Below are 25,377 nucleotides of genomic sequence, written 5' to 3' on the forward strand. Positions count from 1 at the left end.
TGTCACGGGCCAAGGGTGCTGCTAAACTGAGGATGGGGTGCAGTGTGTGGCACTGGGTGTCAGGGGGCAGGCTTGCTGCAGTGCAGAAAACAGAGGTGATGCAGTGGGGGGTGGGGTCCTGGGCATCAAAAGTCAGGGTGACAGAGCAGGAGCACTGTCATCTCAGACAGACACCACCACTTTAAGTTCCAGCTCCCTTTCTAGCCTGATGCATTTCAAGGAAATCACTTCTCTTCTAACTACACAGTTCCACCATGAGTGTGAGAGGTGAGTGCTGGGTCTTCATTTCCCAGTACAGAATGGGGAGAGGAATGTTCATGTTCTCCAGTGGGTGGCTCAGGCCGGGTGTTGGAGGAAGAGCTTGAGGAAGCGAGGGCTGTGCCTGGGTGTGCAGGGATGGTGACACCTCCAAGGCCAGGGCTGGCTCCCATCTCTGCTCCTCCTCCCGCTGCTCCTCCAGGCCACCCCTCCTGGCTGAAGGCCCAGGAGGAGAGATGTCTGCAGAGGCCCCGCACCCCACACTGGGTCCCCTGCTCTGCATTTTGTGAAGAAGGAATTTAAGTCTGGGATGGAGGCTGCACTGCCATGATGGTGACTTTTGTCTTCATCAGACACCAGGGAGGTAGCTGCCATTGGCATTTATTGAGTGCCCAGTGTATGCATTAGGCTGTGCCTGCATCTGCAGAGCCCAGGGTTTTCTTGATGGTTTGGCAGAGAGATGCTGAAATTCAGGGCACTAAAAATGGGAAAGGCTGTCGGGTTTTCCGCATGGAGGCCCTGGCTTATAGATGAGTGCAACTGGGCTGTGGAGCCATGAGCTGAGGCAGCTGCTCCCAGAGTGAGGCTCCAAGGACCATCCCATCACTCCAGCCTGCCCCAGGCCTCTCCTCCACACCTGCTCAGTGCCCGGCATCACACCAAGGCACGATGGGTGACCCGATGCCTCGTTATGCCCCTTCCTTTTATGTTTAGACACAACAGCTGCCCAGCTTGCATGTTCCAGTCAAGGTCATAAGACTGACAGAACAGATTCTGTGGCAGTGAAGGTATCAAAGTGTAAACAGCACCTAAAGCCAGGCCCGGCAAGGGTTGAGACACACCCCCCTCAACTTAAGGAATAAACTGTTCTGACTGCCACGGGGTTTCTTTTTCTCTAGCGGCTAAATAAGCACTATTCACAGTTGTAGCTCAGTGTCCGGCACTGACTAAATGGCCCCCAACCCCTGTTCCAGCAGCCGTAGCTACAGCTCCGACTGGACAAGAGACTGATTTCAGCAACTCTGCCCTGGGAAGAGACCACCTGCCATGCGCTGGTTCTGGCCGGTTTACAGAGGCTGTGCCCTTGTGTGCCTTTGTGTCCTGAAAAGACCTTTTGAAGTATAGGGCCTAAGTGTGATACATTTAAATATTAAGTCTTCACCCCATAGTGAACCTGGGTCACATGTTACATGTATGTGTATTAGGTTTGCATGCATCAGGACCACCTCATGAATATTCATGGCTCCTCCTGTAACCTGTTGAAGGTTTCTATTCAGCCAGCCTGTCCAGAGTAAAGCTGCTGTCCCACCCAGCTCCTCTGCCCATGTACCAGGGTCTGGCCTGGGCAGGAGGCACACTTCCAGCCTGCAGGATGGCCACCTTGGGGGCCATAGGCTTTCATAAGAAATCAAGTCTCTTCCCAGAGGCTCTTTAGTTTAATTAGGTCTTACCAGGCTTCAGCGGCAGGATTTACCCATGTAACAAACTGCACATGAAGCTGCTGAACCTAAAATGAAGGGAAGGAAAAAAGTCTCCACTTGTTTCCTGAATGTATAAATCTTGTGTTTCCTTTAAGTTAATGGAGTGAATTAAATGGTTCCTTTGTAGAGCAGCATTTCAGGTCTACATTAGCTTTCTTTACCTTGTCACTCCGTAACCCTCTGGTTAATTTCCCTGAATGTTTTGTTCACTTGTCAGTCAACTCACAGTGGCTGAGGCAGAAGGAAAACGTACCCCTGTTTTACCCTTGGCTTGTGTCATAGAGTGGCAGGTCTTTTAAGAGATCTTAAAGACATTCAGAAATTAGTAAGTTTGCAACTTAGTTGCATACAGAGAAAAACTGATGAAGTCTCACTCTGTCACCAGGCTGGAGTGCAGTGGCATGATCTCAGGTCACTACAACCTCTGCCTACTGGGTTCAAGTGATTCCCCTGCCTCAGCCTCCCAAGCAGCTGGGACTACAGGCACATACCATCATACCCGGCTAAATTTTGGTATTTTAGTAGAGACAGGGTTTCACCATATTCACCAGGCTGGTCTTGAACTCACGACCTTGTGATCTGCCCACCTTGGCCTCCCAAAGTGCAGGGATTACAGGCATGAGCCACCTTGCCCAGCAGGTTTTATTTTTTTAATGTATTTTCTATTTTAATGTATTCTTTTTTTTTTCTTAATGTATTCTCTATTCTCTGGGGAAAATTTCTTCCCCAGTTTGCACTGGAGATGTGAATCTTTTCCAGTTTTTTCTTCGGTCTCACCACTGACTCTCTTTCTCTGTCTCATGCATGCATATGTGTGTATATATATATATATATATATATATGCACGTGTGTGTGTGTGTGTGTGTGTGTATTTATGTATGGTGTATATTATGTGCAAACACACATTTTTCTGTTCAGTTGTTAGCAATTATAATTCTCCATTTAGACAGGTAATATTACCTGTCAGTGACCTCAACTAGGTAATCCCTGGAAAAATGGAAACATCTGTATTAATGCAGCTTTCATACCTCATCAATGTCACATTTGATTTAATAGTTCTTAAGCTTATGATGGATCTGCAGTGATGGAAATTTGCACTGAACCATTTCCTATCTTAATGGATATCTACTTTGTTTTAAACAGGATAACGCTCACATTTTTATTCTCTAATTTTCAGCTGTTCCCTGTTTTTGGAGGGGGGCGGTCTTGTCAGTTGCCTTCCAGGTGCTAATTCTCATGATGAGATAAGAATGGGTGTGACTGGGTGTTGACTGATGAGCCAGAACACATTTAGTCCTGGAGTCTGAGGTTATCAGAACACCCCACTTAGAAAATCATTTTTTTTTTTTTTTTTTTTTTTTTGAGACAGAGTTTCGCTGTTGTTACCCCGACTGGAGTGCAATGGCACGATCTCGGCTCACCGCAACCTCTGCCTTCTGGGTTCAAGCAGTTCTCCTGCCTCAGCCTCCCGAGTAGCTCGGACTACAGGCGTGCATCACCATGCCCAGCTAATTTTTGTATTTTTAGTAGAGACGGGGTTTCACCTTGTTAACCAAGATAGTCTCAATCTCTTGACCTCGTGATCCACCCGCCTCGGCCTCCCGAAGTGCTGGGATTATAGGCGTGAGCCACCATGCCCGGCCACAAAATCATTCTTTACATATTTTCAAACAACACATTGGTGAACATATAATGCTTCTTTTTTCTTCATCTCTGAGTGAACAGCCAGGCTTTCATGTGTACATTCACAGAGAGATCTTAAAGAGATTCAGAAATTAGTAAGTTTGCAACTTAGTTGCATACAGAGAAAAATAGTAGATAATATAGACAGCTGATAAGAGAAGACTTTATACAATTACTGTGAGTTGTACTCTTAGAGATCAACTTTTAAAAATTAAATTTATACTAAGGCAAATTAAACTTTAATCTGGAGCAAATTTAAAATTGCTGAAAATAGAAATTGTTGAATATAGAAATTGTGGATGACACAGGAATAGTAAGAATGGGTGGGACAGTACTTCATATCAGGGTAGGAATTTCACTTTATTCTGAACGTGTTAGTTTTGACCCTCTTCACCCTGAAATTTTCACTATCAAATATTTTGGAAGGCAGGTCTTTTTTCCTCATTTAACATTTATTTAATACACAGAGAATAATACTGAGGGTCTGGGATTCCAGTTTTGAAATGAAACATGGACTCTGAGTGACCCTTGTCCTTGTCAAAGTGCACTGGTCTAGATAGCGGCATTTGGACCCCATAGTGTGGCACCTGTTTCTGTGTACATTTGCATATTCTGATGACCTGTTGCTGAGGTCACGTGATGATGTATAGCCTGTCTTCATCCCAACTGACAATGTGTTTCAACTGTCACCTAGACTACTAGTCAAGATGGGAGGCCTCTGTTCCTGCCTTGGAGGTATGTTCATTTCCATCTTCTCACTGCAGTTTCTTCAGATTTTAGGCCACTTGTACTAAAAATGTCTTCCTGAATTATTCTTTTCCCAGATTTGTACATCCAGTTTGTCTACAGATGTACAAATTTGCTTTGGAGTTTTATGTCTCAATTTGTATTTTTGATTCTGCTATAAATCTTTTTGCTTTAAATATTTTTTTCTGTTTAGAAAAATGTACTGTTTCCTAGGCCAATTTAGTTCACACATTCGTAGAATAGATCCAGAAGAAACACAACAACCTTGCCTTAATCATGTCAGGGGATCTCGATACCAAATACAGTAGGAGCCATTCTGTGAAAGGCAGAGAGATTACAGGCCAACATCTTCTAAACTGAGTTGTGAAACTCCTAAATCAAATTGTGGAAAAGCTTGACTCCAGAGATTTTTTAGAAAATAAACTGAGATTTTCTGAAGGGAAAAAGTATCCTAGTTAAGAGGTTTTGGGGGATTGTTTTAAATTAAAGGCATTTTAAAAAGATAAACACAATCAAGTGGATATAAAAAGTTACAAAATAGAAAAAAATAATATTAGAGGTTACAAAAGGTAGATGAAAATCTTACTTTGCAGTCAAAATGGACTGGGCTAGATAGATTTCTTTGTAAGGTGTTATTAAAATTAGCTACAATATTAAAAATACACTAATACCAAACTAAAATTTTGGTTTAAAAAATAAGCTTTTGTTAAGATAGATAATTTGTTCTCAGTGAAATACAAGAGGTAATAATTTTTCATTCTGCAATGTTTTTTATTTTAAACTTCTCAGATTTATACCTCAGAGGTTCGACTTTTACTGTGTCTCTTTACATGTAATTTACAGGTCGCACATCATTGCCTTCTGTTTCTTTTCTCCTGGAAAAGGTGCATCTTTACACTTGGCTTGGATGATAACTCTCACCTTTAAATTTTCCTCAGCTTCATTAACTCAATTCCCCCCTCCAACCTGGGTTGTAATTCTGCTGCTGTAATGCTAAACTGCTTATTTTTATAGGCCCCAATTACTAATGTTGGTCTCAGATGTAACATGATTTTGTACTCTTGGCCTTTTGATATGTCTTAATGTTTCAGGTGAGCCAGAAACCACCCATGCTATTAGTTAGAGCCACATATTCCCCTGTTCAAGTTACTAGCTCTTCTGCTTACACTCCTCTGTAATCCAGCATTCACTCATGACTGAACACATGCTGTGTCTCATTAAATGTGAGTGCCCTTCTCATCAGGTGTGACTTCTAAGGTATTCAGTAGACTTCATTTAAACACTGTTCACTCTCAGGCAGGCCTTAGTTCAGCCTGCTCAGAGGGTTGCTCAGATGGATAGTCAGTGAGACAGTGGTGGTCACAGATTTCATTCATTAAATCACTGAAGTGCCAGCCCTGATGGCCATGTTTTCAGTTAACTGTTCATGCAGGGTTGGTCAGTTGAAGGGAAGCTGATTCTTGGCACAGCCATCAAGTGGCAGTTGGCTTAGAATATTCTGAGTTTTAGCCATCTTGGGGGCCAAGCAGACCCCTGTTCCCTCAGGATGGTCACTGGTCATGGGGATGTTCACCACCAGGCAGCTGGCAATGTGAAGCTGCTGGGGAGGATGGCCTGACATTTGAATTTATTCATCAGAGAGGCTTTGTTTGCAGGAAAGCGCCATATTTTAGGTCAAGAATTAAAATCTAGAAACAGAAGTTTTGTTTGAATGATTTGAGCTCTTCTCTGGACTTAGCCACCTACCGGCATCCACCTTCCTGAAGAGACCCTGGGGAGGAGGATTGAGAAAGGGAGTGAAAAGAGCTCCTGATTCAGGATCCAGGCCAGGATTTAGAGGTCTCGGGTGTTCAAAGACCTGTTCCCCGGAGAACTATCTACATTCTTGTTCCAGATCCTTCACTCCTGAGTGCTGTGACTCTAGTCAGGTCGCTTCAAATCTCTCAATTTCACTTCCCTGAGCTGTCAACTGTGGGTGGCAGCCCCTGCCCTGCCCATCCATCTGGGCCAATGTGGGCATCACAGGAAATAACAGATACTGTCCATGAGCGCTGAAGCACCAGGCCCATGTGAAGGAGGAAGAAAATTTTATTCTCTACTTCCCTGGTGCCCTGTCCCCCAGCACCTTGTCATATTAACCGCTGCCAAGGGCCTGGCTTACTTTCAGACATGTAATGATTGAACATGAACGGCACTCAGCAGGCACTGCATTGCTTCAGGCATTACCTCTGTTTAATTACTTTTGGCCTTAGGACATAACATAGCCCATTATGAACATGTGACACTCAGAAGAGGAAACTGAGGCACAGAAAGGTCTATAGAACTCCTCAGGTTCATGTATTTTCCAAATAAGGACCAGACCTTTGTGCACCAGGCCCTGCGCTCTTAGTCACTCCATCTGCCACCTTTCTACGTTCTCACCTCAGCACAGGGGTTTGCCTGCACAGTCGGTCTGCACAGTTTTCAATGCAGGCAAGTTCTTCCTAATGCCCAACTCAGATTCAGGAGGCTTATCCCTGCAGGTGGTGGACAGTGGACCATGGATCAAACATGGAGCCCTATGGTCCCCAGCCTTTCTGAGAGCAGGAGGGACCAGTTTCATGGAAGATAATTTTTCAGTGGGGTGGGGTGGAAGGGTTCTTTCAGGAAGATTCTAGCACATTTATTGGGCACTTTGTTTCTATTATGATTACATTTTAGTTAACGAAATAATTATACAACTTGCCATAATGTAGAGTCAGTGGGAGCCCTGAGCTTGTTGTCCTGCAACTAGACAGTCCCATCTGGGGGTGATGGGAGAGAGTGACACATCATCAGCCGTTAGATTCTCACAGAGCGCATGCAGCCCAGATCTCTGTGCAGCTCACAGTAGGGTTTGTGCTCCTCTGAGACTCTAATGTTATGGTTACTGTGACAGGAGGCGGAGCTCAGGCGGTGACGGGAGTGATGGGAAGTGGCTGTAAACACAGATGCAGCTTTGCTCCAGCCAGCTGCTCACCTCCTGCTGTGCAGCCCGGTTCCTAACAGGCCACAACTATCTGTGGCCCAGAGGCCAGGGACCCCTGATTTAACCTATTTCCCATTTAGAAAATAAAAGTGCAGCTTGCTGGCAGCACGGTGTTCTTGGGGACACAGGAAATGGGTTAAACTGTGAATAAATGATTACTCATTTCTCTATGGTCTTCTGCAGCAAGATGTCAACAGCTGTCTTTATTTTAATACATTTCCCAGAATGTTGCCTCAAAAGGCAGAAGAGGTTTCTCCAAGATTTCAGCAAAAATGGCCAAAGGAAAAATATGCCCCCTGACCATTTCATCATCCTAGCATCACCAGTTTGCCACCTGAAGGTACTGTGGAAACTCAGTTACTCACTCATGCAAGCATAAGGATTCCAGATTCTTCAGTGTCCCACACTGCAGACAACTCTACAACTGCTGCACTTTATTCCTCTTTATTTCAGGTGTTCAAATTGAAATGTATCAAGTCAATCACTAGTGCTACAAATGCAGAAGTGAAGATGTATTTCCACTTCCAGCTTGGTTCGCTTTTAATAGTAAAGAACATCTCAATGCAAGGTTTAGATATTTAGCTGATTGTTAGACAGTAGCTAAAATGGAACTCTTCCTGAGATAGTGTGGCCCCATTTTCAAACAAATGGACATCATGTGAAACTTGTAAATGAACATAAAAATTGAAGTACTACAGAAAATTCCCAGACACCCTCCCCACTCAGTACCCTTTCTGTGATCACAGCTTACACGAATGTGGTGCATTTGTTACAGTGGCTGAACCGATAGTGATATCTTCTTATTAGTGAAAGTCTGGAGTTCACATTAAGGCTCACCCTGTGTTGTGCAGCCTGTGCATTTTGACAAACTCATGTCATTCATCACCCAGACAGAAGAGTTTTGCACCCAAAACATGACCTGTGCTGCACCTCTTAATCCCTTTCCTCTATTCTCAGGACCCCTGACTGCTATAGATCATTTATTTTACTGCCTGTATACATTTTTCCCCAAATTTTATAGCATTGGAATCATAAAGCATGCAGCCACTTAGGACTAACTGATTTCACTTCACAATATACATGCAAGATTTTTCATGTCTTTTAGTAGCTTAATGGCTTACTCATTTTTACCAGTGGGTCACATTCCCTTGGGTCCATGTAATGGTGTGGGTTGGTGCACGCACCTCCTGAAGAGCATCTCAGCTGCTTCCAGTTCAGGTGACTATGAATACACGTGCCCTCATTCTTGTGTGGATTTTGTAATGGGCATAATTTTAAAATTTAATGGGGTAAATGTTTACAATTTTAATCGGTTGTTTATATAATAAGACTATGTTTTCCTTTGTAAGAATTAGGTAGAATTCAGTAAAGTCACATGGGTATTTTTTTAAAGTTTTTATTGATTCAACTTCTATATTATAATAGATGTAAGCCTACTCAGATTATCAGAGTCTTCTTTGGGTAGTTATGATATAGTTTCTGCCCTTCTGTCATTTTCATCTAGGCTGTCAAATCTGTGAGCGTAGATTTGTTCTAAGTATTCTTTATTATCTGCTTGATATTAATGGGATCAGCAGGAATCATTCCTCTTTTTATTTATATTTTTTGCAAATTGTGTCTTCTAGCTTTCCTTGTGGTGAGCCTGGCTGGAAGATTATCAGTTCTATTTATTTTTCCTATGAAGCAGCTCTTGGTTCTGTTTCGTTCTGTTTATTATTTCTATTATAATGATTTCTGCAATTTTTTAATTCTATTTTTATTTCTATAGTTTTTTGTCTCTAGTTTCCTAAGGTGGAAGGTAAGAAAACTGAATTAAGATTGTTTTTAGTTTTTTTTTTTTTTCTTTTCTTGTTTCTTGTATCTTTTTCTCTTTAAGACTGAGTCTTGCTGTCTCCAAGGTTGGAGTGCAGTGGCATGATCTCAGCTCAATGCAATGTCTGCCTCCCAAGTTCAAGTGATTCTCCTGTCTCATCCTCCCGAGAAGCTGGGATTACAGGTGACTGCAACATGGCCTGGCTAATTTTTGTACTTTTAGTAGAGATGGGTTTTCACCATGTTGGTCAGGGTTGTCTTAAACTCCTGATCTCAGGTGATTCACCCACCTTGGCCTCCCAAAGGGCTGGGAAAACAGACATGAGCCACCGTGCCCAGCCTGTTGTTAGTTTTCTACACAGCATTGTGAACTAATGCCACTAAAGTATGCATTTAACAATTAATATATATTCTGTATTTTTCACCACAATGATTTAGATGATAAGTGCAAAAGGAGCATATATAGATTCAGGAACGTTAAACATTGTAACTTTTTTTCTAAAGAAGATACTTACCAGACCAGGCCTCTTTCTGTGAGGAGACCATGTCCTGGAGTCATGCTGTGCACTTGTGTGCTGCCTATGTGAACACTGCCTACTTCACAGTGATGAGGGTGGCTTAACCAGAGACCCCAGGCTCTGTCCCCCAGCACTCTCCTGATGGTGTACTTTGCCTTCCTTCACCACCAAGGAGGGTGGCCCAGCAGCAGCTCAGCCCCTGCTCCTACCCCACCTCCTCTGCACATGCCAGCCCTGTGTCCTCAGCACCCAGGGCTGCCAGCGGGCCTTCAGCAGCTCCCATGGCTGACAGTGACTCTATGCTTCCTAGAATACCCAGTACACTGGAAGAAGTTCAGTCCTCAAAATTGCTAGCAACGTATCAAGTCTTGTCACTCCGTAAGTCTTCTTTCTTTGTCTGAGATGGGAATTTTTTTCTTTTGTTTTTTTTATTTTGAATTAAGATATACAAATTCTACCATGAACATTATAGATGAGTCACAGAATTTCCTGGTGGACAAAGGTATGTGAGTGTCCATTACCAAATTGGAACTTGTTCCAGATGGCACTCAGAGAGGACAGCTTCACTGAGGACAAACTGGATGGCAGAGAGCAATTTTTTCAGGAGAAATGCATTCTTCTGGAATATAGCTGTGACTTTGCAACAAAATCATTTTGCAAATCTTATGCAAAACTCTGTGCCTTTCCACAAGTGTCCATTAGGCTTTATTTGGGGGGCCATTACCTTGAGAACTATTTCCCAACTGGTTTTCTAATGTCACCAAGTGAAGAAAAGACCCATAACACACGGGACACAGCATGGTCTGAGGCTCACAGTGTTTTCCTGTCTCTGCACACAGAATCAGCTATTCAGGAGTATGGTACATACTATAGCATCACCCCTTTGCTAAGGAAAAATTTTAGCATTGAGAAAGGTAACACTTTCCTCCCTGCTTTTGCTGGAAAGCCACAACAATATAAGCTTCCTGCAGAAAATGAAGTTTGGGCGGTTTGGTGTAAAAAAAAAAAAATTTAGTCAACAACTGTGGCCATCCACTCTAGTTCTCAGAAGCCGTGATGTCGTTAAAATAGGAACAGGGGTGCATCAGGGTGGGGAGGCATGGAGGAGAGAGTCTGTGTGGAATGATGGTGAATGTCTTTGGGAGTGTGTGTGCCTTTCTCTAGAAAGCGTGTTCCCCTGTGCAAAGCACAACCCAAGGTTTGGTGTTCTAGAAACCAAATTCCATCCCCACTGCACACTTCATATCAGTCAACACTTTCATCCTTCACCACAGCTGTACCGGAAGAGTAGTTTAATATCCTCAGTCCTCAGATTGGAGAGAGTGGAAAGATGAATTTCCCAAGCTCTTCATTTCCTGAATGGAAAAGGCAAATGTGAACTGAGGAGTGGGTGGAAAGATGACATGATGGGCTGCTACTCTGCAGTCTTAAAAGGTAGCTATTCTGCTACCTTAAAAATGGTGAGTGAATAAATAGAATATTTTGGTTAGAATTCATTCTTCTCTCTAAAGAAAAGTTGCTGGCCAGGAGCTGCACCTCACACCTGTAATCCCAGCACTTTGGGAGGCCGAGGCAGGCAGATCACAAGGTCAAGAGATCGAGACCATCCTGGCCAACATGGTGAAGCCCTGTCTCTACTAAAAAATACAAAAATTAGCTGGGCATGGTGGCACACACCTATAGTCCCAGGCACTCAGGGCTGCCAGAGGGCCTTCAGCAGCTCCCATGGCTGACAGTGACTCTATGTTTCCTAGATTTCAACATTAACCTGTCAGGAACGGTGTCCAGTGAGATGCCCCCAGAAGCTGCTGTATCTCTTCATAGGGTAAAGTCTTTATTCTTTGTCTGAGATGGGAATTTTATTTCTCTTGGTTTCTTTCCACTTCATTTGAATTATGATATGCAAATCTCACCATGAAAATTATAGATGAATTGCAGAATTTCTTGGTGGGCAAATGTAAAAGTCAATTACCAACTAAGAACTGATCCAAGATGGCACCCATAGATGACAGCTTCAGGGACAGACTGCATGTCAGAGAGCATTTTTCTCAGGAGAAACGCTGTCTTTTAAAAAGAATGACTTTGGGAGGCTGAGGCGGGTGGATCACAAGGTCAAGAGATCGAGACCATCCTGGTCAACATGGTGAAACCTCGTCTCTACTAAAAATACAAAAAATTAGCTGGGCATGGTGGCGCGTGCCTGTAATCCCAGCTGCTCGGGAGGCTGAGGCAGGAGAATTGCCTGAACCCAGGAGGCAGAGGTTGCAGTGAGCCGAGATTGCACCATTGCACTCCAGCCTGGGTAACAAGAGCGAAACTTCGTCTCAAAAAAAAGAATGTAGAATTCGCAACCAAAAGAAATTGGTCTAGACAGAAGCAGCTGGACCCCACAGTGTGGCACGAGTTTATTTGAACATTCTACGGTGACCTGTCACTGAGGTCATCTGAAGATGGAGACCTTGTCTACAGCCACACCACCCTGAATGCACCCAATCTCATCTCATGATGTAGGCCTCGCCTTCAGTTCCAGCGGCCACTCTACTAACTGCCATTTCACACTGTACTGGCCAGGAGACTACTGGTGAAGACGAAGGCAGCCTTTGCTCCTGCCTTGAAGGTATGCTCATTTCCATCTTCTGACCGCAGTTTCTTCAGATGGGCCACTTGTACTTAAAATGTCTTTCTGATTTTTTTTATTTTCCCAACTCCAGTTTATCTAAGAATGTCCACATTTTAGAGCTTTATGACTTTGTATTCTTGATTTTTCTATCAAGATTTTTGCCTTAAATATTTCCCTCTATGTTCTGTTTCCTATGCCAATTTTATGTACACTTTTCCATAGGAAGGAACACAACAACCCTGCCATCATCATATCAGGAGAATCTTGATACCAAGTGCAGTATGAGACAGCCCATGAGAGGGGATTACAGACCAAAGTCTTCTGAATCGAGACATCCAAATCTGAAACCAAATATTAGAGCAGACTAAATAGAGATTTCTAAAAACAAAAACAAGTTATTTCATGATTTGAAACAGAATATGGCCTAATTTAAAGATTTTGGGGATTGTTTTAAAGAAAAATTTAAAGCATAAATACAACTAAATGAATATAAACAGTTATAAAATAGAACAATTATGAGGTTATAAAAGGCTTATGAGACTCTTGTAAGAGTTTTGCCATGTTGGCCAGGCTGGTCTTGAACTCCTGACCTTAGGTGATCGCCCACCTCAGCCTCCCAAAGTGCCAGGATTACAGGCGTGAGCCACTGTGCCCGGCCATATAACCTCATAATCTGTAATCCCAATCAAAACGGATTGGGATAGATTTGTTTATAAGATCTTATTAAAGTTAGCTAAAATATTAAACATACACTAACATAAAACTAAAATTTTGGTTAAAAAGTAAGCTATTCTTACGATATTAATTTGTTCTCAATGAGAATATAAGAGATAACAATTTTGTATTCTGAAATATATTTCCTTTTAAAATGTCTCAGACTTATGCCTTTTGACTTTTACTGTGTCTCTTTACATGTAATTTACATGTTCCACATTGATGCCTTCTGTTTCTTTTTTCCTGGGAAAGATATATCTTTACACTTGGCTGGGATAAGAACTCTCCCCCCACCCCCTTTTTTTTGAGATGGAGTCTCCCTTTCTCGCCCAGGCTGAATGAAGTGCAATGGCACAATCTTGTCTCATGACTCACTGCAACCTCCACCTCCAGGGTTCAAGTGATTCTCCTGCCTTTGGCCTCCTGGTGGCACCCACCACCATGCCCAGCTAGTTTTTTTTGTTTTTTTGTTTTGTTTTGTTTTAGTTTTAGTTTTGTTTTGTAGAGATGGAGTTTCACTCCATCTGTTGGCCAGGCTGGTTTTGTACTCCTGACCTCAAGTGAACACCCACCTCGGCCTCCCAAAGTGCTGGGATTACGGACATGAATCTCCACACCCAACCTCTCCTTCAAGTTTTCATCAGCTCCTTCAACTTCCCCCCAGGTTCTAATTCTGTCACTGTAATACCAAAATGCTTGCCTTTAAGGTCTAAAAAGCCAGTATTTGTCTCAGCTGTGCATGGTTTTGTGCTCTTGGCTTTTGCTGTGTCTGGGTTGTCTCCTGTGAGCAGGCAAGGAGCTTTCTGCTCATAGCCCTCTTCCTCACCGCACCTGCTAATGGTCCGGGGCACACTTTATCTGTGTCTCATTAACCTCGAGGGCCCTGGTCATCAGCGTGGCTTCCAGTCATTCAGTGGTCTTTACTGAGGTGCTGCCCACTCTCAGGCAAGCCTCGGTGCAGCCTGCTCAGGTAGCTGCTCAGGTCAGCCGTCAGCAAGATGGATGGGTCCTAGATTTAATTCATCAAACCACTGATGCACCAGCCCCGATGGCACATTTTCAGTTAACTTCTGTTAGCTGCCCGTGCAGAGTTGATCAGTTGAAGGAAAGTTTATTCCTGGTACAGCCATTAAGTGGCAGTTGGCTTGAAAAGTCCTGAGTTCTGAGCCAGCTTGGGGCCAAGCAGACCCCTGGTCCCTCAGGGTGGTCACTGGTCATGTGCTCACTGCAAAGGTCAGAGGCTGGAGGTTTCTGTTTGAATGACTGGAGCCCTTCTCTGGACTTAGCCACCTCCCAGCATCCACCTTCCTGAAAAGACCCTGGGGAGGAGGATTGAGAAGGAGTGAAAAGAGCTCCTGGTTCAGGATCCAGGCCAGGACTTAGAGGTCTCAGGTGTTCAGGGACCTCTGTCCCCAGAAAATAATCTACATTCTTGTCCCAGATCCTTCACTCCTGAGTGCTGCGACTCTGGGCAGGTCACTTCAAATCCCTCATTTCACTTCCCTGAGTTGTCAACTGTGGATGGCGGCCCCTGCCCTGCCCATTCCTCCAGGCTGAAGTGGGCATCACAGAAAAAAACAGAAACACTCTCCAAGGCTCTAAAGCATCAGGCCCATGTGAAACAGGAAGAAAATCGCATCCTCCACTGCCCTGGAGCCCCCGCCAAGCACCTTTGCTATATTATCACCACCAAGAGCATAATTTTTTTTTGGAGACAAAGTCTTGATCTTGTCACCCAGGCTGGAGTGCAATGGTGAATCCCAGCACTTTGGGATTGCCTGAGCTCAGGCTTTGGGAGGTTGAGGCAGGCGGATTGCCTGAGCTCAGGACTTCAAGACCAGCCTGGGCAACACGGTGAAACCCTGTCTCTACTAAAATACAAAAAATTAACCAGGCGTGATGGCATGCGCCTGTAGTTCCAGCTACTTGGAAGGCTGAGGCAGGAGGATTGCAAGAGCCTGGGAAGTGGAGGTTGCAGTGAGCTGAGACTGTACCACAGCACTCCAGCCTGGGCAATAGAGCGAGACTCTATCTCAAAAAAAAAAAAAAAAAAAAGAGACTGTCTTTCCCTAGTGTATGTTCATACTGTCTTTGGTAAAAATGAGTTGGCTGTGGCCAGGTACAGTGGCTCACACCTATAATCCCAGCACTTTGGGAGGCTAAGGCGGATAGATCATCTGAGGTCAGGAGTTTGAGACCAACCTGACCAACATGGTGAAACCCCATCTCTACTAAAAATATAAAAATTATCTGGGCATCTGTAATCCCAACTACTCCAGAGGCTGAGGCAGGAGGATCGCTTGAACCTGGGAGGTGAAGGTTGCAGGGAGCCGAGATCGTGCCATTGCACTCCAGCCTGGGCAACATAGCAAGACTCCATCTCAAAAAAAGAAAAGAAAAAAATGATTTGGCTGTAAATGTGTGGATTTATTTCTGGGTTCTCTGTGTTCCATTTGTCTCTGTATCTATCCCTGTGCCAGCACCACACATTCTGATTACTGTAACTTCGTAGTATATTTTGAAGTCAGGTAGTGTAATACCTCCAGCTTTTCTCTTTTTCCTCAAGATTTCTTTGGCTATTCAGGGTCTTCTGTGGTTACATATGAATTTTAGGATTGTTTATTTCTGTGAAAAATTTTATTGGTTTTTCTTTTTTGAAAAAGACTGAATTAAATGTATAGATTGCTTTGGGCATTATGGATACTGTAACAACATCAAATTTTCCAATTCATAAACATATTTTTTTTTAGGCAGAGTCTCACTCTCTTGCCCAGGCTGGAGTGCTGTGGTGCAATCTCAGCTCACTGCAGCCTCCGCCTCCTGGGTTCAAGTGATTCTTCTGCCTCAGCCTCTGAATAGCTGGGACTACAGGCGTGCACCAAACCTGGCTAATTTTTGCATTTTTAGTAAAGGTGTGTTGGCCAGGATGGTCTCGATCTCCTGACCTTGTGATCCACCCACCTCAGCCTCCCAAAGTGCTGGAATTACAGGCGGGAGCCACCGATATCTTTCCTTTTTTATGTCCTCTTAAATCTTTTTTGCATTTTATAATTTTAGTGTGGAGATGTTTCATTTTTTTGGTAAAACTTTTTCTAGACTGTAAAATTTATTGCCGAGGTAAAATGAGGAAACTGAAGCAAGTATAAGAAAGTGAGAAGCTAATTTATTCAGCTCCCAGGTGAGGTTCTGTGGTCCAAGGTGGGGCCAGAGAAGTCCGGGCTGTTCACTGTGTAGGGTTTTATGGGGAGGGCAGGCAATTGATTGGCTATTGGGGGAAACAAAGAGAAGGCATTCCTATTGGCTGTTGAGGAGCAGGAAGTACATGGAGCTAAAGTAGGAAGTACATGAAACTAGCTGCCATTGGTAGGTGGGTGGGACCTTGGGTATGGCAGGCTGTTGCTGGGCAGAGTATGGTGGGGCTTCTTAAAAATTTTTCTGCAGGGTTTTTTAACAGTGGACTGGACGTTGGATGCATAATTTAGTGCTGAGTATAGGCTTGGGTATGGTATGCAGGGGCAGGTGTGGGGAAGCTATGTGGCGAAGCCATGAGCTCGGGTGATGATGCAGTTATCAGATGTGGAGAGTGATGAACGTGTCCGTTTGACTCCCGGCAGGGAAACTGGCCTTACATAGACATTTTATTTTATGTATCTATTGTGAATGGGATTGCTTTCTTGTTTCTTTTCTAGAATGTATGCTGTTGATATATAGAAATGCTACTGATTTTTGTATTTTGATTTTGTATTCTGCCAATTGACTGAATGTCAGCTTTAACAGTTTATTGGTGGGGTCACTAAGTTTATCTGAATGTAAGACAGTGTCATCTGCAATGAGGAAAATTTGTCTTCTTCCTTTCCAAATTAGATGGCCATTATTGCTTTCTGTTGTTTAATTGCTCTTGCTAAAATTAATGTTGAATAAAAGTGGTGACAGTGGACCGGGCGCGGTGGCTCATGCCTGTAATCCCAGCACTTTGGGAGGCCAAGGCGGGTGGATCACCTGAGGTCAGGAGTTCAAGACTAGCCTGACCGATATGATGAAACCCCATCTCTACTACAAATACAAAAATTAGCTGGGCATGGTGACATGCGCCTGTAATTCCAGCTACTCCGGAGGCTGAGACAGGAGAATTGCTTGAAGCTGGGAGGCAGAGGTTGCAGTGAGCTAAGATTGCATAATTGCACTCCAGCCTAGGCAACAAGAGCAAAACTTGGTCTCAAAAAAAAAAAAAAAAAAAAAGTGGTGACAGTGTTCATCTCTCTTATTCCCAATGTTAGAGGAAAGATTTTCAACTTTTCACCATTCAGTACAGTGTTAGCTCTTGGTTTTTCAGACATGGCTTTATTGTTTTCAGGTATGCTCCTTCTATACTCAGTTCCTGAGACTTTTATACTTAAGTTCTACTGAATTGGATCAAATGCTTTTTATGTAGCTATTGAGATGATCATGTGGATTTTGTCCTTCATTCTATTGAAGTACCAAGTTGAATGATTTGTGTAAGTTGACTCATCCTTGCATCCCTGGGATAAATTCAACTTGATCATGGTTTATTCCTTTTTTAATTTAATTTAATTTGTTTGAGACAGAGTCTCGCTCTGGCACCCAGGCTGGAGTGCAGTGGCGCAGTCTTGGCTCACTGCAACCTCTGTCTCCTGGGTTCAAGAGATTCTTCTGCCTCAGCCTCCATGCGACACCATGCCTGGCTAATTTTTTTTTTTTTTTTTTTTTTTTAATGAGTAGAGATGGGGTTTCATCACGTTGGTCAGGCTGGTCTCAAACTCCTGACCTCAAATGATCTGCCCTCCTTGGCCTCCCAAAGTGCTGGGATTACAGGTGTGAGCTACTATGCCCTGCCCATGGTTTGCTATCTTTTTGATTTCTTGATGGCTTCTGTTTGCTATTATTTTCTTGGTGATTTTGCATCTATGTTCATCAGGGATAATGGTATGCAGTTATCTATTTTTGTTGGGTCCTTGTCTGTTTTCTTTTTTTAAAATCAGGATAATGCTTGCCTTGTAGAATGCATTATGAAGAATTTCCTCCATTTCAACATTTTGGAATAGTATAAGAATGGATGTAGATTTTCTATAGCATTTGATAGCATTCAGCAATGAAGACATAAGTGCTGAGCTTTCTTTGCTGCTTTGCTGGGAATCTTTATTACTGATTCAGTCTTGTTACTCCTTATTCTGCTCAGGTTTTCTATTTCTTCCTACTGCAATTTTGTCTACCTTTTTGAAAAAAAAAAAAACTGGTTTTATTGATTTTTTTTTTTTTTTTTTTTGAGACAAAGTCTCACTCTGTCTCCCAGGCTGGAGTGCAATGACATGATCTCAGGCACTGCAACCTCCGCCTCCTGGTTTCAAGCAATTCTCCTGCCTCAGCCTCCTCAGCCTCCCAAGTAGCTAGGATTACAAGTACCATGCCTAGCTAATTTGATATTGTTATAGTATCCATAATGCCCAAAGCTTGGATTGCAGCTGTGGGCCACCACACCCAGATAATTTTTTTATTTTTAGTAGAGATATGGTTACACCATATTGGCCAGGCTGGTCTCAAACCCCTGACCTCAAGTGCTCCACCTGCCTTAGCCTCCCAAAGTGTGGGATTCCAGGCACAAGCCGCCACCACGTCAGCCTTTTATATAAGTTTTCTCTTTTAAAAGGGTCCTAGTCAGGCCAGTTGACAAGCCCTAGGTCCCTTGAGTCTCATCTACTTCCATTGTGTGGCAGCAGTTTCTGTCCCTTCCCTGTTCCCCAGGAGCAGGACCAGCACACCTCTCCTTCCCTGCCCCAGGTCCTCCAGCCCCACCTCACCTCCTCCCAAGGCCACCCTCCTGGCATGCCCACTCCAGTGCCTGGGACTCAGGGGAGGAGAGGCAGGTGGTTGGTGTCTTGCCTGCAGCATAAAGACGACGCCAGTGGCCACCTGGAACACGGCACTCACAGTATCTGACATGTCAAACACAGCTTCCTTGTCCTGGGAGGCACATGGCAGCAGGTGAGGGCCTAACAGCCCCCTGGTACCCAGGGTCCCCACAGCCCCACCCCCACTGAGGCATCCTCACTGCCTTCCATGGGAAGAACACTCAGTACCCCAAGAAAGAAAGAGCAGAGAGCTCCAAGGGCAGCCACGGATGGGGCTGTGTGTACGGGATGGGAGGATGTATGGCAATCCTGGGGGACCCCTGCCTGGGTGTGCCAGAGCCCCGAGAACTGGCATGTGGTATGTAGGCAGTGGGCCTCCACCGGCCACCGCCCCCAGCTCACACCTGTCTTTGTTGTAAGTGCCAGAAGTCCCTTGAGGGTCATCAGGAGCCTGGCACACTACGGGAAGAGGGAGGGACAGGAGCTGGACCCAGGATCCTGCCTCCTGGCCACCAACCCCCATCAGCACAGAGGGCCCGCCCCGCTCCCTGCCCTGCTCACCTGCCCAAACACATGCCCCACAGTGGTTTTTCTTCTGGAGTATCAGGCTGCTTCTGGTGCTGGGGACAGAGGTGTGGATACTGAAGGGGCTGGACCCTTGGCTGGGTCAGCAGGGCACTGGCCAGATCCAGCAGAGAGGTGGGGCAGAGAGGAAGGAAGCTGCACGTGGTGGGTGGGGAATACAGAGGCCAGGAGGGGCAGGAGTTGGCAGCTCAAGGCTTACCTGTATGCATCCGATTCCTTGGTGCCATAGAGGATGAGGTCCTTGACCATCCTGCTGAGACAGGTCATGCACAGCGAAGCCCAGAACAGGAACTTAGCTGGGAAAGAGAAGAGGTTCCCAGTCACCAGGCCTCTCCCATCCCCACCCATACAGGAGGTAGGAGGAGGTTAGGCAGTTGAGTGACCCAGCTACATTCTCTTCTGGTTTTGTGGGAGACAAAGTCATGTTTAGTCGCCAGGCTGGAGAGCAGTGGTGTGATCTCAGCTCACTGCAATCTCCACCTCCCAGGTTCAAGCAATTCTCCTGTTTCAGCCTCCTGAGTAGCTGGGACTACAGGTGCCCACCACCACACCCAGCTAATTTTTCTATTTTTAGTAGAGACAGGGTTTCACCATGTTGGCCAGGATGGCCTCGATCTCCTGACCTTGTGATCTGCCCGACTCAGCCTCCCAAAGTGCTGGGATGAGAGGCGCGAGTCACTGCGCCCAACCTAAATTTTCATTTGTTGTAAAGATGGGGTCTTGCTATGTCGCCCAGGCTGGTCTGAAACTCCTGGGCTCAAGTAGTCTTCCTGCCTTGGCCTCCCAAAGTGCTGGGATTACAAATGTGAGCCACTGCACCTAGCCTGTTTTCTGTTATTGCTGTTGTTTTAAATAAACCAGCTTTACTGAGATATCACTCTCACAACAAATTACCCATTTATTTATTTATCTTTATTTTTATTTTTATTTTTTCTGAGATGGAGTCTTGCTCTGTCCCCCAAGCTGAAGTGCAGTGGCGTGATCTTGGCTCACCGCAACCTCTGCCTCCCAATTCAAGCAATTCTCCTGCCTCAGCCTCCCGAGTAGCTGGGACTACAGGCGCACACTGTCACGCCCAGCTAATTTTTTTTTTTTTTTTAATCTTAGTAGAGATGAGGTTTCACTGTGTTGCCCAAGCTAGTCTTGAACTCCTGAGCTCAGGCAATCCCCCCGCCTTGGCTTCCCAAAGTGCTAGGATTATAGGCGTGAGCCACCATGCCTGGCCTTATTTATTTATTTTTATTTTATTTTTTGAGATGGAGCTTCACTCTTGTTGCCCAGGCTGGAATGCATTAGCGTGATCTTGGCTCACTGTAGCCTTGGCGTACCGAGTTCAAGCAATTCTCCTGCCTCAGCCTCCCAAATAGCTGGGATTACAGGCACCCGCCACCACACTAGGCTAAATTTTGTATTCTTAGCAGAGACAGGGATTCACTATGTTGGCCAGTGCTGGGATTACAGGCATCAGCCACTGTTCCCTGCCCGATTTACCCATTTAAAGTTTACACTTCAATGTACAACCATCACCACAACCAACCTGCCCATACAAAAGTGGGAGGAAACTAGAGAGAAGCCAGGCTCGGGGACAAAAGTGAGGCACAGGGCAGGGGGCTCTCTCCCTAAGATTCACCCACAAAGTCAGGCTCACTGGTGGCATCTGTGCTGCTTAGAGTCATGGCCCCAGAGTTGAGTTCTCAGGGGTGGGAAGAAGCAGGGATGGGCTGGAGCACAGGGAGTGACCTCCTCTACCCAAACCAGGTTGCCCAGGCCCCTCCCTGGAAAGAGGATCAGGGCAGGGCGGAGCTGGGGGGAGGGATCTTTTGCAGAGTCCCAGGAGGGAGGCAAGAGCCCTGGGTCTCTCAGTACCAGGCACCCCTGCCATGGGTGACCCCTGGCCTGGATGACCTCAGTGCCTGCAGGCAATGAATGAGGTTTCACCAGGAGCCACAGGCCCCTGCCCTCTGGTCTCATGTGTGTCTGCAGGTCCTGGCGGGTGCTGACGGTGACTCTCCCTGGGGAGGAGGGGCAGGGCATCTCACCTGCTTGGAGCAGCTCTTGGTCCACACCCAGGAGATTGCCCGAAATACACACACACACACACACACACACACACACACACACACACACACAAGAAGTCCTGGTTGCCAGGGCAACCGCCTGGAGCTCAGCCTCTTCCCTGGCCCAGTTGCCTTGGGTGCACACTTATCCCCAAGCACGGAGTTGCCCTGGGTGCAGGACATGGATCCGCTTCCATTATCTCCAGCAACCGCTCAGAGTCTTGGGTCAGCGCCACAGTGTGGCTGTGGGAAGCCAATGGCAGGAGGGTCAGGGCAGCCACGGTCCTCCCCTCCAGCAGAGCCCCTGAACCTCACCCGGCTCACCTCAGAATTCAGTGGCTCCAGCAAATGGGCTGGTCCCTCTGCAGGTGGATGTATCCCGAGAAAGAGAAGAGGGTGTCACATTCCCTGTGGGAGAGGAGGAGCAGAGGCTCGGGTGGAGGCTGGGGCAAGGCCTGCCAGTGACAGTGGGACCCTGCAGGCCTGGGTCAGCCTGGGAAGAAGGGTTGCTCTGCAGCACTGCACCTGAATGAGGAATCCAGTATCTCCCAGGGACATATTGCTCTTAAGGAAAAAAAGAGGCCAGAAGTGGGGCCAGGTGAACCAAGGACTGGGCCTGAGCTGTGGGGCCTCCTGGGGTGAGGCTTTGCCAGGAACACACAAAGCCTGAGCCTCTGCCACTCAGCATCTCCGAGCAGGGGCAGAATGGGAGGAGGCCCGTATTGGGTATGACTTGGCCAGGGGAGGTTTTGTTTGAGGACCTCAGAAATAGCTGGGGTGCTGGGCGCAGTGGCTCATGCCTTTAATCCCAGCACTTTGAGAGACTGAGGCAGGCAGATCACCTGAGGTCAGGAGTTCAGGACCGGCCTGACCAATACAGTGAAATCCAGTGTCTCTCTACTAAAAATGCAAAAATTAGCCAGGTGTGGTGGCACCCACCAGCTACTGGGGAGGCTGAGACAGGAACTGCTTGAACCCAGAGGCAGAGGTTGCAGTGAGCCAAGATTATGCCCCTGCACTCCAGCCTGGGCTACAAAGTGAGACTCTGTCTTAAAAAAAAAAAAATAGCTGGGGCTCACACAAGTGCTCCTCTCACCCTGCTCCCCCTGCCACCTAGGTCTGCTGTTCAGGCTGCCATCACACCACTCTCTGCCCCCTCAGTGTCCCTGGGGGACTCACACCTCTGCCTGAAAAACCATGGTCCTGATGAGCTCCCACAGGAGGCCTTAAAGTGTGGAGCAGGTCTGCCACATCCACAGCCTGAGGTCCATGGCATGTTGCCTCCCTGGGGAGCCAGGACCACTGCTGAGCTTTAACTGCCCCCTGGGCTCCCCAAGGTTGGGACAGCACGGAGCAGGGGCGTGGAGGGGCAAGAGGCATCTGGTCATTCCGGAAGTATCCTGTGTGCACCTTTCCTGTGGTTTCGCCAATGAGCTCCTGGAGGTGAAGGGAGGCCCAGGGTCATGGTCTATGTGCCCAGAGGGGTCAACCCAGGCAGGGCAGGCTTCATCAGCCCTGCCGACCTCCCTCCCTACCCAAGGGTCCCAGGTCCTGCTCAAATCTTCTGCTGAAGGCTTTCGGATTTTTGTTTTAAGTTTTTGTAGTTATGGAACCTCGTTATATTGCCCAGGCTGGTCTTGAACTCCTGGCCTTGAGCAATCCTCCCACCTCAGCCTCCCAAAGTGCTAGAATTATATGCATAAGCCACTGCACCTGACCTGTGTCCTGAGATCTTGGCTGTTGTCTGCCAATGGTAAAGTAAACAGAATGATGGTGCTAATGCTCAAAGTGGCCCAGCATGGAGAGGGGAGGCCAGGAAAGCGGTGGGGCTGCAGGGGTCGTACCTTCAGGAGGCGCTCCTTGGCTGTGTGGATGTCCTCATCATTGGGGTTGAGTTTGAAGGTGCCCTGGGCCCACTCCTCAGCAACCTATAGCAGGTGACAGCAATGCCATGGGTCAGGTGAGCAGGTATCAGCAGCCAAGAGAGCCCCTGCTGCCCAGACCTCACTTCCCATTTCTCTGCTGACCACATCAAAGTCAGGAGGGGAACAGTCCTTGGCCTGATGTCACATCCTGTCCTCTATCTGAACCTTGGAAACCAAGGTACCTTCCTGCCTCAGCAGAGCTGACCTCAGGATGTCTAAAGTGTCCCCTCCTCCTAATCCCCGAGCTCAGCTCTATGCAGTGCATACCGCTCTGGCCAGAGTGTCTGGACGAGTGTCTGGATGGCTCATGCCTGTAATCAGTGCTTTGGAAGGTCAACATAAGAGGATAGCTTGAGGCCAGGATTTCGAGACCAGCCTGGGCAATATAGTGAGACCCCATATCTACAAAAAAGAAAAAAAAAGAAAAGGGAAAAAAAAAAGGTGTTTTGTTTTTTTTTTTAATTAGCCGGGCTTGGGGACCCCAAGCTAACTTGCAAGGCTGGGGTGGGAGCATCATCTGAGCTCAGAAGTTAGGATAGCGCCAGTGCGCTACAGCCTGGGTGACAGGACCAAACCCAGCCTCTAACAAATTTTAAAAATTAAAAATAAACAGTAAAAACAAGGACACTGCCCGGGCTCAGCCTTCGCCTCCGGAGGGCCTCAGCAGGAGCTGAGCTCCTCCCACCTCCGCCGCCCGGTCCCCAGTCCTCCAATCCTGAACCCCCAAGCCCGTTCACCTTAAACCGGAGGAGCCCCAACTGCGGGATGCCCAGGGGAAGGAGCCTGCTGGGGGCCTGGACTCCCCAACTCATTCCGCCGGGCTTCCGGGCACCTCCTGCCCCGGGCCCTCAACTTCCGCAGTGGCCACCGCTATTCCTTGAAGCCCCGGCGGGGGTTGTCGGAGAAGTCCGCGCGGAAGCTCCAGAGGCCGTCCAGCTCCGTGCATTCCTGTGACAGGCTCTCCCAGGGGTACAGCATCCCGCTCTGCAGCGCCAGCGCGCAGCCTCACAACAGCGGCCAAAGCGCCGCCCTGGCCACCACCGGCCCCAGGTCATGCTTCCCGCTCCGCTGCTCGGCCTCCAACTGCCGAGCTAAGAGCAGCGCAGTAGGAGCCCGGCGGGCGTGTCGCGTGACGTACCGATGCCGTCCATGCCATCTTGGTTGAGGGGCAGTGCCAGGCCTCCGGGAGTCGGGCGGGGCCGGGCGCTGCCCATTGGGGCCGGCGGCTGGGAACGCCGGCCTAGGCCTTTGGGGAAGCCGGACCCTCAGTCCCAGCCAAGAAGGGCGAGGTCTGCTCCTCACCCCGCCCCAGGGTGGATGATCCAAGGCCGCAGGCCAGGACAGGACCCCTGAGATCCGTGGGATTCCGCTGTTTCTTCAGGGAGCATCTCCACTGGCTTTCCGGAGCCGGACTCTCAGCAGGCCCCAGCGGAGCCTCTGCCTTGCCTGTCGGGTGCAGACCCTGGCAGGGATGCATATCCTTGGGATGCGGCCATAGCCTTGACCCTGGGCCTCTGGGGCCCCGACCCTAACCCAGGGGCCAGGAGCTGTCTCTTGGCATTGCAGGCACATAAAGATGTAGGGAGAGAGGCTGGGCGCTGTGGCTCGCGCCTGTAATCCCAGCACTTTGGGAGGTCAAGGTAGAAGGATCACTTGAGGCCAGGAGTTCGAGACCAGCCTGGCCAACATGGTGAAACCCCGTCTCTACTAAAAAATACCTAAATAAATAAATAGCCGGGTGTGGTGGCAGGTGCCTGTAATCCCAGCTACTAGGGAGGCTGAGGCTGGAAAATCGCTTGAACCTGGGAGATGAAGGTTGCAATGAGCAGAGATTGTGCCACTGCACTGTAGCCTGGGCGACAGAGCAAAACTCTGCCTCAAAAAAAAAAAAAAAAAAAAAAAATGCAGACAGAGGGTGCTCTGTGGGACTCCACTTTACTCCAGTAGGAAGGTACCATGTCGGAGAGGTAGAGGAGGAGATCTGGAGACAGCAAAGGAGACATAGGTTTACTGAAGGGACTTTCATAGAGGGAAGGTGCCATGGCTGTAGCTGGACATGAGAACCACTACCATTTGTAAAAAGCATGCAGCTAACCTAACATT

At 47.0% G+C, this 25,377-nt stretch overlaps 2 long non-coding RNA genes across 4 annotated transcripts; one reads left to right on the plus strand and one right to left on the minus strand.

Moving 5' to 3' along the window:
- Nucleotides 1-4,093: 4,093 nt before the first annotated feature.
- LOC128931312 (uncharacterized) lies at nt 4,094-17,483 on the plus strand. Its single transcript, XR_008479486.2, has 3 exons — nt 4,094-4,157; nt 7,401-11,331; nt 12,018-17,483. It is a non-coding gene; the product is annotated as an uncharacterized LOC128931312 (long non-coding RNA).
- On the minus strand, nt 9,916-24,359 carry LOC108590438 (uncharacterized). 3 transcript variants are annotated; one of them, XR_008479476.2, is made up of 6 exons: nt 24,012-24,359; nt 23,542-23,676; nt 23,194-23,277; nt 21,674-21,757; nt 19,492-19,588; nt 9,916-12,467 (listed from the first exon to the last, which is right to left on the minus strand). It is a non-coding gene; the product is annotated as an uncharacterized LOC108590438 (long non-coding RNA). The 3 variants fall into 3 exon arrangements; XR_013531999.1 differs by lacking the exon at nt 9,916-12,467 and having other exon boundaries at nt 17,744-19,588; XR_013532000.1 differs by lacking the exons at nt 9,916-12,467; nt 23,542-23,676 and having other exon boundaries at nt 17,744-19,588.
- Between the last annotated feature and the right edge of the window lie 1,018 nt (nt 24,360-25,377).

This window comes from Callithrix jacchus, chromosome 2 (assembly GCF_049354715.1).
Source record: "Callithrix jacchus isolate 240 chromosome 2, calJac240_pri, whole genome shotgun sequence".
Classification (NCBI taxonomy): Eukaryota; Metazoa; Chordata; class Mammalia; order Primates; family Cebidae; genus Callithrix; species Callithrix jacchus.